Source organism: Aquarana catesbeiana, linkage group LG01 (genome assembly GCF_042186555.1).
Source record: "Aquarana catesbeiana isolate 2022-GZ linkage group LG01, ASM4218655v1, whole genome shotgun sequence".
Taxonomy (NCBI): Eukaryota; Metazoa; Chordata; class Amphibia; order Anura; family Ranidae; genus Aquarana; species Aquarana catesbeiana.
This window is the reverse complement of record NC_133324.1, coordinates 363,819,245-363,835,222: the sequence shown is the minus strand read 5'-3', so window position 1 is coordinate 363,835,222 and position 15,978 is coordinate 363,819,245. Positions and strand designations below refer to the sequence as shown.

At 46.0% G+C, this 15,978-nt stretch overlaps 1 protein-coding gene across 1 annotated transcript in view; it reads left to right on the top strand.

Annotated features, from left to right (window-relative positions):
- LRRC2 (leucine rich repeat containing 2) overlaps positions 1-15,978 on the top strand; it is a 462,509-nt gene that overhangs the window by 375,293 nt on the left and 71,238 nt on the right. The gene's annotated exons all lie outside the window — the stretch shown is intronic.

Genomic DNA, 15,978 nt, shown 5'->3' with positions numbered 1-15,978 from the left:
CACAGATCCGTCTTTCTGCTTAGCAGGAAGACAGATCCCAGTGTCATCCCGTGACAAAAGGAAATCTGCTTTGTTTACTTCGGCAGATTCCCATTCTGTCTCTGCGGGGAATGATGGTGGGCGGCCAGCAGACGAGTCCGCCGGACCCACTGATTGGCTCCCCCGCTGGCCAATCGGAGCGTGCTGCCGGCGAAACGCGTGCGCCCACGTAAGCTAGTGCAAAATTCGCTGTACCGTTACGGCGATTTGCGCAGCCGTACATCTGCGGCGGGTGGTTGGCAAGTAGTTAACTGACAATTACGCGGTCGTGTGATCTTGTACCCAAATAAAATGTTTTGTCCTTTTTTTCCCACAAATAGAGCTTTCTTTTGGGGGTATTTGATCACCTCTGCAGTTTTTATTTTTTGTGCTATAAACAATAAGACTGACAATTTTGAAAAATAAAACATTATTTTTTTTTCTGCTATAATACATATCCAAAAAAAAAAATATAAAAAAAAAAAGTATTCATCAGTTTAAGCCAATATGTATTCTTGGTAAAAAAATCTCAATAAGCGTATATTGATTGGCTTGCGCAAAAGTTGTAGCATCTACCAACTATGGTATAGATTTATGGACTTTTAATTTTTTTTAATTGTTTTCAATTGTTTTTACTGGTAATGGTGGCGTTCTGCAATTTTTAGCAGGACTGCAACATTGCAGCTGACAAATCTGACCCCAAATGACGCATTTTGGGGACCAGTGACATTATTGTAGTGATCAGTGCTAAATGCACTGATCAATGTATAAACGACACTGACAGGGAAGGGGTTAACACTAGGTGGCAATCAAGAGGTTAACTGTGTTCCCTGGGTGTCTTCTAACTGTGTGGTGGATGGGCTTACTGGGACAACACAGAGATCGCTGTTCCTGATCACTAGGAACAGCAGATCTCAGTATTGTCCCCTGTAAGAACGGGGATTCGCCTTGTTTACATAGGCAGCTCCCAGCTCTGCTGCTCTGTACCACAATCGAAGATGGCCATCAGACATCGAGCCCGCCGGACCTGTGGGCGCACTAGCGCAGCACGCGCACTCACTGTATCTCATGCACGGACTGACATACAGGTATGTCGGTTCGCGCAGCCAGGAATTTTTCATTTTTATTGTTTTACTTTAGGCATCAATAAAATCACTGCTTGTTTAAAAACAATATTTTTTTAAACATTTTTTGCATTGATACATGTCCCCCAGGGCAGTGCCTGGCCCCCATACCCTTTTTATGGTCAATAATTTGTATACAGGCCTTCAAAATGGGGACTTTTGATTTTTTTTAATTCTGGTTCCATAGACTTTAATAGGGTTCTGGTCAGAACTTTTACCTGTTCTGGAGTTCTGGTGTAGAACAGATCCCGGGGGTGTTCTGCCCATCACTAGTTGGAACTAAGTACCATGTAGTCATCACTTCAGATTAACTCCCATCAAAGCCACGTTCTTGATACCTTTAAATGAGGGAAGAAAGCATTGATGCCATAAAGCAAGATCCCAATCTACTGAAATGTCTTTCTCCCACTCATATATAAAGAATTTATGGGAGCACCTAGGAGCACCCTGTATATGAGAGAGGTTCCCCCTCTCTGACCTGAGTCCTGTGTGTACCATTTCTCATAAGCCATAACCTGAAGTGGGTCCGACGCATTTGCACGAATGGAGCGTAGAAAATTATCTATTTGTATGACTCTGAAATGCTCTGTTGGAGGCATTTCCAATGTTTCTTTACAATAAAGTAGGGTAAGCGGACCGTTATGGGTAAAATAGTGAATAAAAAATATAAACCAATAATGGCACCCTGTGGGAATAAGAACAAATACAAAACACAGCTGCCCCTTTAAGAGTGAACGATTCACCAAATTTGTGAATAAAAAATCTAAAGGATGAGGTGCTATAAAAGTTCAGTGAAAACCACGAATGGCTGTGAAAAAAATATATATAATAATATCATCCAACAAATAAACGTGACACATAAATGATAAATCCCAACACCAGAGTGAAGTGCCCTGAGATAAAACTCCTTGTTCTTCCACCAGAAGTGCTCAAGGATGGCCACTCACCAGAGATGTTTGACCCCTTTTTACAGGATGGTCAAAAAGCGCTTTTTGAATACCAGATTGATTCCACTGACAGCACAATTCCTCTCCACTGGCCGCTCAAGATGGAACTAGGAGGTAAAAAATGACTCTACAGGACACATGGATAAAAGTCTCATAGTGTAGTATTTGAATAAATGTAATAAAAAACAGCAATAGCAGCAATAGCAGTTACACTCACATGGTAACGTGCCTGGCCTGGCACTAGGTGTAATCAGCATGTGAAAGGGTTCCTCTGCTCCAACATAGGTTTTGCCATGGTTGGCGTCTTCCCTTAACCTATGTCGGAGTGGAGGAACCGCTACTTCCTGGTCCTAATTTGACACCCCACGCCAGGCTTTGCCCTCCAGAGAGAGACGCGGAACGCACGCCATCCTTAAGGGACTAGCCGACTAGCCTTAATCTGATTGTTAGTACACAGCTTTTATCCAAAATGATCCAATAGGGACAAATAGGAACATTTTTGTTGTACAATATAAGTACGGGTCACAGCGTGAGATCACTCCACTGGTAAACTGCCACTTACCAGCCCATACCCGAGGGCAGGTGGCTCCTGTCCAGCAAGAAAAGAAGAAGAAATCAGAAGCATAAGAGATTAGGAAAAAGGAGCAACCCCACCCAAATCAAACGGTAAGCAGAAAGAATCCCGCCCACCCCTGCCTACCTTTAAACTATAAACTGCATCCAGCTTAACAGAGGACACCGACTTAAGGCAAGGTGGCCTAAAAGGAAGCACTCCGGATCAAATGGGGAAGCATACTACCCACATCCAACCTTTTAGCCACCTTACAAGAGAAGCATAAGAAAAACATAACACATTTCAACCACAGAATTTTCTATGGATGGGGTTTGCTGCCCAGGACCAATATCACAAAAAGGCCCACCTCTCCTCTGCTCTTGTCCAAAACAAAAAGAGCAAAAAAGAACAAAGTGGATCTATAATTAAGGAGGAGCTGGAGAAGTAAAGGACGTCGTAGTAAAACAGAGGTGTGCAAATTTCCAGGGCAGGAAATCCATCAAAGAGTATTAACCACCAGGAAGAAGAATAATAGTCCCTGAGGAAACCCATGAGAGCCATAAAGACTAACATTTAGGTTTTGATTTACTAAGGAGTGCAAAATCTGGTGCAGCTTTGCACTGAAACCAATCAGCTTCCAGTTTTTTTTTGCCAAAGCTTAATTGAACAAGCTGAGATTAGAAGCTGATTGGCTACCATGCACAACTGCACCAGATTTTGCACTCTCAAATTTTAATCAAGGCCTCAGAGTCATATGAAAAAGTCAACGACTAAACATCCAGTGAGAAATAAGTTTACTACAAAGTGAATTAGAAAAAAAAAAAAAGAAAAAAATTGGTAGCAAAAATTCCATTGCATACTGTACACCGCCTACTTATGAAACAATACAATGAGACCCAGGATCAAGGAGGGGGAGAGTCCCATGTTCTTCTTGACTTCCACCTCTGCCAGGAGGTCATTTGGAGGCCCCAGACCAGCCACGGGTTGGGGAGGTAGTTGGCCCCTGTGATATGATGCCCAGCCAGGAAGCAGCTGTTCTCCTTCTGCAAAAGAGGAGAATTCATACGGCTTATTCTGAAATGGAAACTTGATGCATAGGAGGAAGGCCTACCAATATTGAAAGCCTTTTTGAGAAAGTGCCAGCAAAAGAGATTTAAGGCCCAATGTTTTTTAATGGTGTGTGGAGAGAAGTCTGAGAAGGTCTGTATAGCATGACCCTGAATAGATAGTTAAGATATGTATTTGGACATTTTCATGACTGCCCCTTTTACCACATAGAAATGAGGTTTCACTATAATATCCCTAGGTAGTCAATCTGAGCAAGGTGGTTACAATGCCCTGTTCCAAATGGTGTTCTTCAATGAATGTGCGGGCCATAGAGAGGATATCCTTGATTGATTCAGGGAGCCCGCTAATGCAAAAATTGTAGCACCTCAACTTGGTTTCCAGCTTATCTATTTTGGCTAGGGCAAAATCTAATTGTTCCTGCAACTCGAGCAGTGTTTTGGTGGGTAAGGGTGAAAGTTAAACTTTGTCAGCAGTATAGGAAGTGAGGGTAGCAATACACATCTTTCAGGGGTTCCCCACTATATCTAAACCTAAGAAAAGTTTTGGCTTAATATATACTTTGTTAGGCAGCTTCCCTATTTTAACCACTTGCAGACCAGCTCAGGCCAATATACGTCGGCAAAGTGGCACGGGTGCGCAAAACCATGTACCCATACGTCACTCGGCAATCATATTCATTGCAGAACTGATCGGTCTTCAGGTCCAGGCCAATGATTTCTGGCCTGGACTTGCTGATCGGTTCTGGCGAATGAAAACGCTTCCCCTGCCTGTAAGTCTAACACCCATGCAAGCACCATACACCTCCCTTAGTAGTATAGTGTCTGAACAGATCAATATCTTTGATCTGATCAGATCTATACTAGCGTCCCCAGTAGTTTAGGGTTCCCAAAAACGCAGCGTTAGCAGGATCAGCCCAGATGCCTGCTAGCACCTGCATTTAGCCCCTCCGCCCAGCCCAGCCCAACCTAAGTGCAGTATCAATCGATTACTGTCACTTACAAAACACAAACAAACACACACAAACACATAACTGCAGAGTTTGCAGGGACAGGCCTGATCCCTGCGAACGTTAACAGTTTTTTTGGTAGAGATTGAAGCAGTCGCTGACAATAAGGTGCTCTTTTTTTCTGTGAGTTTCACTAGTTGTACCAGTAAATTTAGAGGCCACAATGTCCAGTCGAAGGTACACTAGTGACGATGCGTACACGTTTCTGAGCATGACAGATGAGAGTGAAGAGGAAGTCGCCCATCTGTCAGTTTCAGGCTCAGAATACGATCCAATAGACAGCAGCGGCACCTTGACAGATAGCTCTGACGACAGAGTAGTGGTCCCTGCTAAGGTCAGGCATACCCGACCCTGTTCCTCTTCTGTTGTTGAGGTGCAAGAAGCGCAAGGCTCTTGTATGGAGCAGAAAGCCAGTACTAGTGCCGCTCATCCTTCTGGTGAACTGGCAAGCACCAGTGGCCTAGTACACCCTGGTCGTAAATCCAGCACTGCAGTATCACGTGGTGACGTGGCGAGTGCCATAAGTGCAGTTCAAGCTGGTGCGGTGGCTAGCCCAAGTAGTGTCCCGCAGCCACCAAGAACACAAACACAGGCCAGTCGAGCCCATAGTGCCCTTCCTGCTGCATTTGCGAATCCTAATTGGGAGCCCACCATTTCTGCCGCACCCGTACTTCCCCCACGCACTGGCCAACCCGGAATTCAGGTATAAACAGTTGATTTTACATCACTTGATTTTTATTCGCTGTTTTTCATGGAAGATCTCTATAGATCTATTGCGGACCAAAGCAATTTGTATGCTGGTCAATTCATTGCCCAGTTGACCTTTGCCAGAGATTGGAGACCTATAACGGTCTCTGAATTTAAGACCTTTCTGGGCCTATCCCTCCTCATGGGCATAACTAACAAAAGTGAGTTGCGGACTAGGGATAAGCCGAACACCCCCCGGTTCGGTTCGCACCAGAACCTGCGAACGGACCGAAAGTTCGCACGAACGTTAGAACCCCATTGACGTCTATGGGACTCGAACGTTCGAAATCAAAAGTGCTCATTTTAAAAACTAATTTGCATGGTATTGTCCTAAAAAGGGTTTGGGGACCCGGGTCCTACCCTAGGGGACATGTATCAATGCAAAAAAAACTTTTAAAAACGGCCGTTTTTTCAGGAGCAGTGATTTTAATGATGCTTAAAGTAAAAAAAAAAAAAGTGAAATATTCCTTTAAATATCGTACCTGAGGGGTGTCTATAGTATGCCTGTAAAGTGACGCGTGTTTCCCGTGTTTAGAACAGTCCCTACACCAAATGTCATTTTTAAAGGAAAAAATCTCATTTAAAACTGCTTGCAGGTTTAATGTAATGTCGGGTCCTGGCAATATGGATGAAAATCAGTGAGACAAACGGCATGGGTACCCCCCAGTCCATTACCAGGCCCTTTGGGTCTTGTATGGATATTAAGGGGAACCCCACACCCAAATTAAAATAAGAAAAGGTGTGGGGCCACCAGGCCCTATATACTCTGAACAGCAGTATACAGGCGGTGCAAACAAGACAGGGACTGTAGGTTTGTTGTTAAGTAGAATCTCTTTGTAATTTTGAACGGGTACATTTTTAACGTGTTTAGCTCCAGCCAAAAAATCTTTTTTAAGCTTTTCGGAAAACATAGGGAAGGGTTATCACCCCTGTGACATTTGTTTTGCTGTCTTTCCTCCTCTTCAGAAGATTTCACCTCACTTTTTGTCCCAATGGATTGGAAAGCATCAGTGGAAAGGAGAAATGTTTTTCCCATATTAACTCTTACAGGAGAGAATTTCCCTTCCTAGGGGTAGATTTCATCTCACTTCCTGTTGTCTCCTTCCGTTTGCAAGTAGGAGTCGTTTGTAAGTTAGTTGTTTGAAAGTAGGGTCCTGCCCTATATACTCAGCAGAAATTTGGGCCTTAGGTGTTGCTGTGGCCACAACACTGTAAGCCCTCACAGGGCCCTGCTGTGAAATATTAGATCAAGAATTGTAATTACATGCCCCTGTTGAACAGGAGCTGAAAAATTAGGCCTTAGGCACTGGTGCTGGTGCCACAACACTGCAACCCCTCACAGACACTCTAGTTGGAACGCAGGTACGAGCCCTGCTGCAAAGTATTGCATCAAAAATTGTAATTACATGCCCCTGTTAAACAAGGGCTGAAAAATTGGGCCTTAGGCACTGGTGCTGGTGCCACAACACTGCAACCCCTCACAGACACTCTAGTTGGAACGCAGGAACGAGCCCTGCTGCAAAGTATTGCATCAAAAATTGTAATTACACGCCCCTGTTAAACAGGGGCAGAAAAAATGGGCCTTAGGCACTGGTGCTGGTGCCACAACACTGCAACCCCTCACAGACACTCTAGTTGGAACGCAGGAACGAGCCCTGCTGCAAAGTATTGCATCAAAAATTGTAATTACACGCCCCTGTTAAACAGGGGCAGAAAAAATGGGCCTTAGGCACTGGTGCTGGTGCCACAACACTGCAACCCCTCACAGACACTCTAGTTGGAATGCAGGAACGAGCCCTGCTGCAAAGTATTACATCAAAAATTGTAATTACACGCCCCTGTTAAACAGGGGCTGAAAAATTGTGCCTTAGGCACTGGTGGTGGCGCCCAGAACCAAAAATGTTCTTACAAGCTATCAGCGTGATGATTGAGGAGGAAGAGGATAATTACTCAGGGATAGTCACTCAGCATCAGCATAGGCAGTCTTTGAAGGGATCTGAGATTTCAAAAAAAATTATTCGGTTACATCAGCATCAGGTGCTTGGTAGCTGGTGGTGATCCAAGACTGATTCATTTTTATGAAGGTCAGTCGATCGACCGAGTCAGTGGACAGACGCACCCTGTGATCGGTTACCACGCCTCCAGCAGCACTGAATGTGCGTTCCGAAAGAACGCTGGATGCAGGACAGGCCAGTAGCTCAATTGCAAGCTCTGGCCAGTGATCCATCCTCAAGACCCAGTAACCCAGAGGATTTTCGGTGGGAAAGGTGTCCAAGTCTGATCTTGCCCCTAGGTATTCCTGCACCATGTAAAACAGACGCTGGCGATGGTTGCTGGAACCGATCATACCTTGGGGCTGCGGACCACAAAATTGTCTGAACGCATCGGTCAGACGGCCACCTTCTCCACCGCTCCTTCTTTGACTGACCGAAGCCTCAGCAACACGTTGTCCAGAAACAGGAGTTTGTAACCTCCCAGTCTCTGGGAACGCGTTGCACAGACCTTTCTGCAAGGCCTCCCAAAGATGTTTCATCCTCTGCTCCCTCTGCGATGGCAAGATAAGGTCCGCAACCTTACCCTTGTAACGTGGATCAAGGAGGGTTGCTAGCCAGTATTGGTCCTTCTCCTTGATACCACGAATACGAGGATCCTTACGCAGGCTTTGCAGGATCAGGGAGGCCATGCAGCGTAGGTTTGCTGAGGCATTCGGTCCGGAGTCCTCTGGGTCACTAAGGACGACATGGTCCGCAGCCACCTCCTCCCAGCCACGTACAAGTCCATGTGTTTCTTGGGACTGATCCCTTAAAGACTGCTGCTGATGCTGAGTGCCAGGCTCCACCTCCATACTGACACAATCTTCCTCCTCCTCCTCCTCCTCCTCCTCTTCCTGTGTGATCGGCGGGCACGCAGGAACACTGTCTGGATAAAGGGGGCCTTGAGAGCTAAGGAAGTCCTCCTCTTCCTGCCTCTGTTCTGCCTCAAGTGCCCTGTCCATTATTCCACGCAGCGTGTGCTCCAACAGGTGGACAAGGGGGACAGTGTCACTGATGCATGCACTGTCACTGCTCACCATCCTCGTGGCCTCCTCAAATGGTGACAGGACAGTGCATGCATCCCTGATCATGGCCCACTGGCGTGGGGAAAAAAAAACAAGCTCCCCTGACCCTGTCCTGGTGCCATAGTCGCACAGGTACTCATTGATGGCCCTCTGCTGCGTGTGCAGCCGCTGCAGCATGGCCAACGTTGAGTTCCACCTGGTGGGCATGTCGCAGATTAGGCGGTTCTTGGGCAGGTTAAACTCCTTTTGGGGGTCCGTCAGCCGAGCACTGGCATTATATGACCGGCAGAAATGCACACAGACTTTCCTGGCCTGTCTCAGGACATCCTGTAAGCCCGGGTACCTGCCCAAGAACCGCTGCACCACCAAGTTAAGGACGTGAGCCAAACAGGGCACATGGGTCATTTGTCCCTGTCGGAGGGCAGAGAGGAGGTTGGTGCCATTGTCGCAAACCACCATTCCTGCCTTAAGTTGGCGTGGCGTCAACCACCTCTGAACCTGCCCCTGCAGAGCTGACAGAACCTCTGCCCCAATGTGGCTTCTGTCCCCCAAGCACACCAGCTCAAGCACCGCATGGCATCTTTTGGCCTGCGTACTTGCGTAGCCCCTTGAACGACTATGGAGCACCGCTGGTTCCGAGGAAGAGGCCATGGAGGAAGAAGAAGAGGAGGGGGTGGAGGAGAGAGGTGTGTCACAATCATTAGCATTTTGGAGGCGTGGTGGCGGAACAACCTCCAACACTACTGCACCTTGTCCTGCATCCTTCCCAGCTGCCAGCAGAGTCACCCAATGCGCCGTGAAACTTAGGTAACGTCCCTGTCCATGCCTGCTGGACCATGAGTCAGCGGTAATATGCACCTTACCGCTGACTGCCCTGTCCAGCGAGGCATGGACATTGCCTTCCACATGCTGGTAGAGAGCCGGAATCGCCTTCCGTGAGAAAAAGTGGCGTTTGGGTACCTGCCACTGAGGAACCGCACATTCCACAAACTCACGGAAGGGGGCAGAGTCTACCAACTGAAAAGGCAGCAGTTGAAGTGCTAGCAATTTTGCCAAGCTAGCATTCAACCGCTGGGCATGTGGATGGCTGGGAGCAAACTTCTTTCGGCGGTGCAGCAGCTGGGGCAGGGAAATTTGCCTGGTACAATCTGACGTCGGTGTACCAAAATCAGATTGCCCACAAGTACTTGGCTGTGACACACCTAATTCTACACCTTCATTCCTCTCAGTGCAGGTCTCAGAGAGGACTGAAGGTCTAGTGGGGTTGGAAATCTCAGCTGATGAGGAGCAAGGAGAGGTCCTCTTTGTTGTTTGGTGTGGGTCTTTTAGATACGCTTGCCAACGAACTGCATGGCAGGTCAACATATGTCTGGTCAAGCATGTGGTACCCAAGCTGGAGATGTTTTGGCCACGCGAGATACGCTTGAGACATATGTTGCAAATAGCAGCGGTGCGATCTGATGCACTCGTCTCAAAAAAGGCCCACACCAAAGAACTTTTTGAATAACGCGCAGAGACTGCAGCGCCCTGCACATGTGGAGCTTTGGGGTGTGATGCAGTCAATGTGCTGCCCTTAGGCTGGCCCCTGGAGGGCATCCTGCCTCGTTGGTGATGTGCCGCCTCCTCCTCCTCCTCCTCTCTCCTATCAGGCACCCACGTTGAGTCAGTGACCTCATCATCCCCTCCCTCCTCATCACTGGAGCAAACCTGGCAGTATGCTGCAGCAGGGGGAGCATGACTGCCAGATTGCTGTCCTTCTCGGGCACCCCCTCTGTCCGTGCTCATGTTACTGCCTTCATCGAGCTCAGTATCATCATCAGAGCCTTCCAAATGCTGGGCATCCTCCTGGAGCATGTACCCAACACTGTGGTCAAACAGTTCGAGGGACTCCTCAGGAGGACATGGTGGGGCTAGGGAAGGAGTCACTGATGACATTGAGCCGAGGGAAGAGCCCGCTGCTTTGCCAGACAAAGTACCCTGGGCATGGGTGAGAGAGGATGAGGAGGATGAGGACGGCTTGGTCATCCACTCGACCAAGTCTTCCGCATGTTGCGGCTCAACATGGCCAGCTGCCGAAAAAAAGGCCAAGCGTGTCCCATGGCCACGTGCTGATGAGGATGCACCGTCTCCACGACCAGCACTAGACACAGAGCCTGCTTGCCCTCTCTTATTGGCTTGTGACTGTCTGCCTCTCCTTCTTGGCCTTCCAGACATGCTAATGGCCTGTAGCTGCACTAAGCTGATATATATATATATATATATATATATATATATATATATATATATATATATATATATATATAAATATATGTACTGATACTGCAGCTAGCAAAATCAACTGCCTGCCTGTAGTATGAGAACACCACCAACCTTCTACAGGTAGCTTTAGCTGAACACTGTGAGGTGGACGCACCCCACTAACTTGTAGGTTTAGCTGAACACTGTGAGCAGGACGCACTGCACTAACTGTAAATAGTCTAGCTGTCTGACTGTGGTACTAATAGGATCAAAAGAACACCAGCAATTTTCTTCAGGTAGCTGTATTTACTGTAACAAGACAAGCCTGCCTGTCAGTAAGAAGATAACAGAAACGGATCTAGCTGAACACTGTGAGCAGGACGCACCCCACTAGCTTGTAGGTTTAGCTGAACACTGTGAGGTGGACGCACCCCACTAACTTGTAGGTTTAGCTGAACACTGTGAGCAGGACGCACCCCACTAACTTGTAGGTTTAGCAGAACACTGTGAGCAGGACGCACTGCACTAACTGTAAATAGTCTAGCTGCCTGACTGTGGTACTAATAGGATCAAAAGAACACCAGCAATTTTCTTCAGGTAGCTGTATTTACTGTAACAAGACAAGCCTGCCTGTCAGTAAGAAGATAACAGAAACGGATCTAGCTGAACACTGTGAGCAGGACGCACCCCACTAGCTTGTAGGTTTAGCTGAACACTGTGAGGTGGACGCACCCCACTAACTTGTAGGTTTAGCTGAACACTGTGAGCAGGACGCACCCCACTAACTTGTACTGTGAGCAGGACGCACTGCACTAACTGTAAATAGTCTAGCTGCCTGACTGTGGTACTAATAGGATCAAAAGAACACAAGCAATTTTCTTCAGGTAGCTGTATTTACTGTAACAAGACAAGCTGCCTGTCAGTAAGAAGATAACAGAAACGGATCTAGCTGAACACTGTGAGCAAGACGCACCCCACTAACTTGTAGGTTTAGCAGAACACTGTGAGCAGGACGCTCTGCACTAAATGTAAATAGTCTAGCTGCCTGACTGTGGTACTAATAGGATCAAAAGAACACCAGTAATTTTCTTCAGGTAGCTTTATATACTGTAACAAGACAAGCCTGCCTGTCAGTAAGAAGAGAACAGGAACGGATCTAGCTGAACACTGTGAGCAGGACGCACTGCACTAAATGTAAATAGTCTAGCTGCCTGACTGTGGTACTAATAGGATCAAAAGAACACCAGTAATTTTCTTCAAAATACTGTAACAAGACAAGCCTGCCTGTCAGTAAGAAGATAACAGGAACGGATCTAGCTGAACACTGTGAGCAGGACGCACTGCACTAAATGTAAATAGTCTAGCTGCCTGACTGTGGTACTAATAGGATCAAAAGAACACCAGTAATTTTCTTCAAAATACTGTAACAAGACAAGCCTGCCTGTCAGTAAGAAGATAACAGGAACGGATCTAGCTGAACACTGTGAGCAGGACGCACTGCACTAAATGTAAATAGTCTAGAAGATAACAGGAACAGATCTAGCTAAACTGAATACAGTGTATATATATATATATATGCAACACCTGGGATGCATATATATAGACAATACACTTTAAGTGCAGCTAACTGACTGACTGTCCTGCCTAATCTAGCTAACTCAAATGAAATGACACTGTCTCTCTCTCTCTCTATTTCTCAGCACACCGGAACACACTGCACAGGGCCGCCGTGCAGGCGGCCTTATATAGTGTAGGGCGTGTACTAAATCCCCTGAGCCATAATTGGCCAAAGCCTCCTTGGCTTTGGCCAATTACGGCTCTCTGTTAAGGCGGCGCTGTGATTGGCCAAGCATGCGGGTCATAGTGCATGCTTGGCCAATCATCAGCAAGCAATGCACTGCGATGCCGCAGTGAATTATGGGCCGTGACGCGCCACACAAATTTGGCGCGAACGGCCCATATCGTTCGCAATTCGACGAACGATCGAACAGCCGATGTTCGAGTCGAACATGGGTTCGACTCGAACACGAAGCTCATCCCTATTGCGGACATATTGGTCCACTGACCCAATTTACCATATGCCCGTGTTCTCCGCCTCCATGACCAGGGCTAGATATGAGCAGATCTTGCGATTTATGCACTTCAACCACAATGAACTCTGTCGTCCTCGGGGTGAATCTGAATACGATCGGCTCTACAAAATTTGGTGCCTCGTAAATCGCTTCAACCAACAATTTGCAGCCTTGTTTACTTCCGATCAAGTTGTCTGCATTGATGAGTCCCTGATTACGTTTTCTGGCCACTTGTCATTCAAACAGTATCTTCCCAGCAAGTGTGCCAGATATGGGGTCAAGATGTATAAGCTCTGTGACAGGGCAACAGGCTATACATATAGTTTTATGGTTTACAAGGGAAAAGATAGTCATGTGGAGCCGGAGAACTGCCCAAACTACATAGGGAGCGCTGGTAAGATTGTGTGGGGCTTGGTGTCACCCTTATTCAGAAGGGGGTACCACTTGTACGTGGACAATTACTACACGAGTGTGCCACATTTTAGTCACTTATTTGATCATGGAATTGGCGCATGTGGCACCATGCGATCTAATCGCCAGGGCTTACCCCAGTGGCTTGTTGATTAGGCTGGGGGAGAGAGCCTGCATGAGAAGTAATAATTTGCTCGCAGTGAAGTGGAGGGATTCACGGAATGTTTTCATTCTGTTCTCCCTTTACGCAGATACGACAGCCAAAATTCCTACGGCGACTGGTGTTGTGGAGAAACCCCTCTGTGTCCACGAATACAACCTTAATATGGGAGGGGTGGACCTCAGCGACTAGTTGATGGCAAAGTACTTAATTGCCCCTAAGGCCAGACGCTGGTACAAAAAAGTGTCTGTATACTTATTCCAATTGGCTGTGCTGAATGCTTATGTGCTATACAAAGCATCAGGACGAACTGGATCCTTCCTTAAATTCCAGGAAGAGATCGTCACAACCCTTCTGTTTCCAGACGATGCTGTGCCCCACCTTCCCAAAGCAAATGCAATGAGCCGGCTGCATGAGAGGCATTTTCCGTATGTCCTCCCTGGTACCCCTACCCAACGATCACCCCAAAGAAGATGTGTCTGTAACAAGCGTGGATATAGGTGTGACACCTTCTATTATTGTCCCTCCTATCCTGACCATCCTGGTCTATGCATTTGTGAATGTTTCGAACGCTACCACATACTAGTGGAGTATTAGCGTAGGGTACAGCACGGCACAGTCTAGGGTACACTTTCACAGGGTCTCCAAAGATGCCATCGCATTCTGAGAGACCCCAACCTGGAACAGTTACAGTTACAAATAAAAGTGTAAAAAAAAAAAGGGAAAAAATAAAATAAAAAAAAAAGCCAAAAATAGTTGTTGTTTTATTGCTCTCTCTCTCTATTCTCTCTCTATTGTTCTCTCTCTATTGTTCTTCTCTTTTTACTATGTTTACAATGCTTAGTAAACATAGTAAACATCTCAAGATACATAAATCAGTGACGCCAGTGCTGTAGGAGGTGATTTCACCATCACAGTTAAAAGAAAAAAAAAAGAGCATATATGCCGAAGCATGGGGGCAGGGGTGGAGGGGCAATTTGCCTCTAACATTAGGGGCGGATTGCCCCCATGCTTCCACATATATTTTTTACTCTTTTTTTGGCACAGATTGTTGTGGTTTTATTAACTTAATGTTTTATTGTTAGCATTGTTTGCTTTTCAGGTACACCATTCAGCTGCAGCATTGATTTATTTATCTTGACAGCAACAGTGTTTGCTCTCACGATACATAAATCAGCAGCTCCAGGGCTGTAGGAGGTGATTTCACCACCACAGTTAAAAAAAACGGTGCATGTATGCCCATCATTAGAAGTGGGTGGATGCAGGTCGGTATTATAATGGTGGGCATATCCACTAATCAATATTTTTTTTCGTTCAGCCCACAGGCTGCATGAAAAAAAAGAACATTACAATATATGCCCAACAAGGACCAGCAACGTACTGGTATGTTGCTGACTTTCAGTGGTTATACCAGAATGATGCCTGCAGGTTTAGGTATCATCTTGGTATCATTCTTTTCAGCCAGCGGTCGGCTTTCATGTAAAAGCAATCCTAGCTGCTAATTAGCCACTAGACTGCTTTTACAAGCAGTGGGAGGGAACGTCCCCCCCTCCCTGCCTCCCGTCGTCTTCCTTGGTTTTGTCGGGTTCTCCTGTCCCACCGGGGAACCGGATAATGCAGTTGGTGGCTCTGCCAGCTGACCATAGAGCTGATTGAAGATCAGAGTGGCTCCAATCATCTCTATGGCCTAAGAAACCGGAAGCTACGAGCATTTCATGACTTCAGTTTCACCGGATATAAACAGCGCCATTGGGAAATTGGGAAAGCATCTTATCACACAGATCTTGGTGTGGTCAGATGCTTTGAGGGCAGAGGAGAGATCTAGAGTCTAATAGACCCAATTTTTTTTAAAAAGAGTACCTGTCATTACCTATTGCTATCATAGGGGATATTTACATTATCTGTGATAACCATAAAAATTATTAAAAAAAATGAAAGGAACAGTGTAAAAATAAAAAAGCAAAATAAATAATAAAAAAGTGCACCCCTGTACCCCCGTACTCGTGAGCAAAGGTGAACGCAAGCCTCGGTCTCGTGTCATATGTAAACAGCAATTGCACCATGCATGTGAGGTATCACCGCGAATGTCAGATCGAGGGCAGTAATTTTAGCAGTAGACCTCCTCTGTAAATCTAAAGTGGTAACCTGTAAAGACTTTTAAAGGCTTTTAAAAATGTATGTAGTTTATCGCCACTGCGCAGTTGTGCGCAGTTTTAAAGCATGTCGTGTTTAGTATCCATGTACTCGGCATAAGATCATCTTTTATATTTTATCAAACATTTGGGAAATATAGTGTGTTTCAGTGCATTAAAATTAAGTGTTTTTTTTCAAAAAAATTGCCTTTGAAAAATCGCTGTGCAAATACTGTGTGCAACACCCACCATTTTAATCTGTAGGGCCTTTTCTTTAAAAAAAAAAAAAAAAAATATAATGTTTGGGGGTTCAGAGCAATTTTCAAGGAAAAAAAATATTTTCCTTGTAAACAAAAAGTGTCAGAAAGGGCTCTGTCTTCAAGTGGTTAGAAGAGTGGGTGATGTGTGGCATAAGCTTCTAATGTTGTGCATAAAATATCAGGA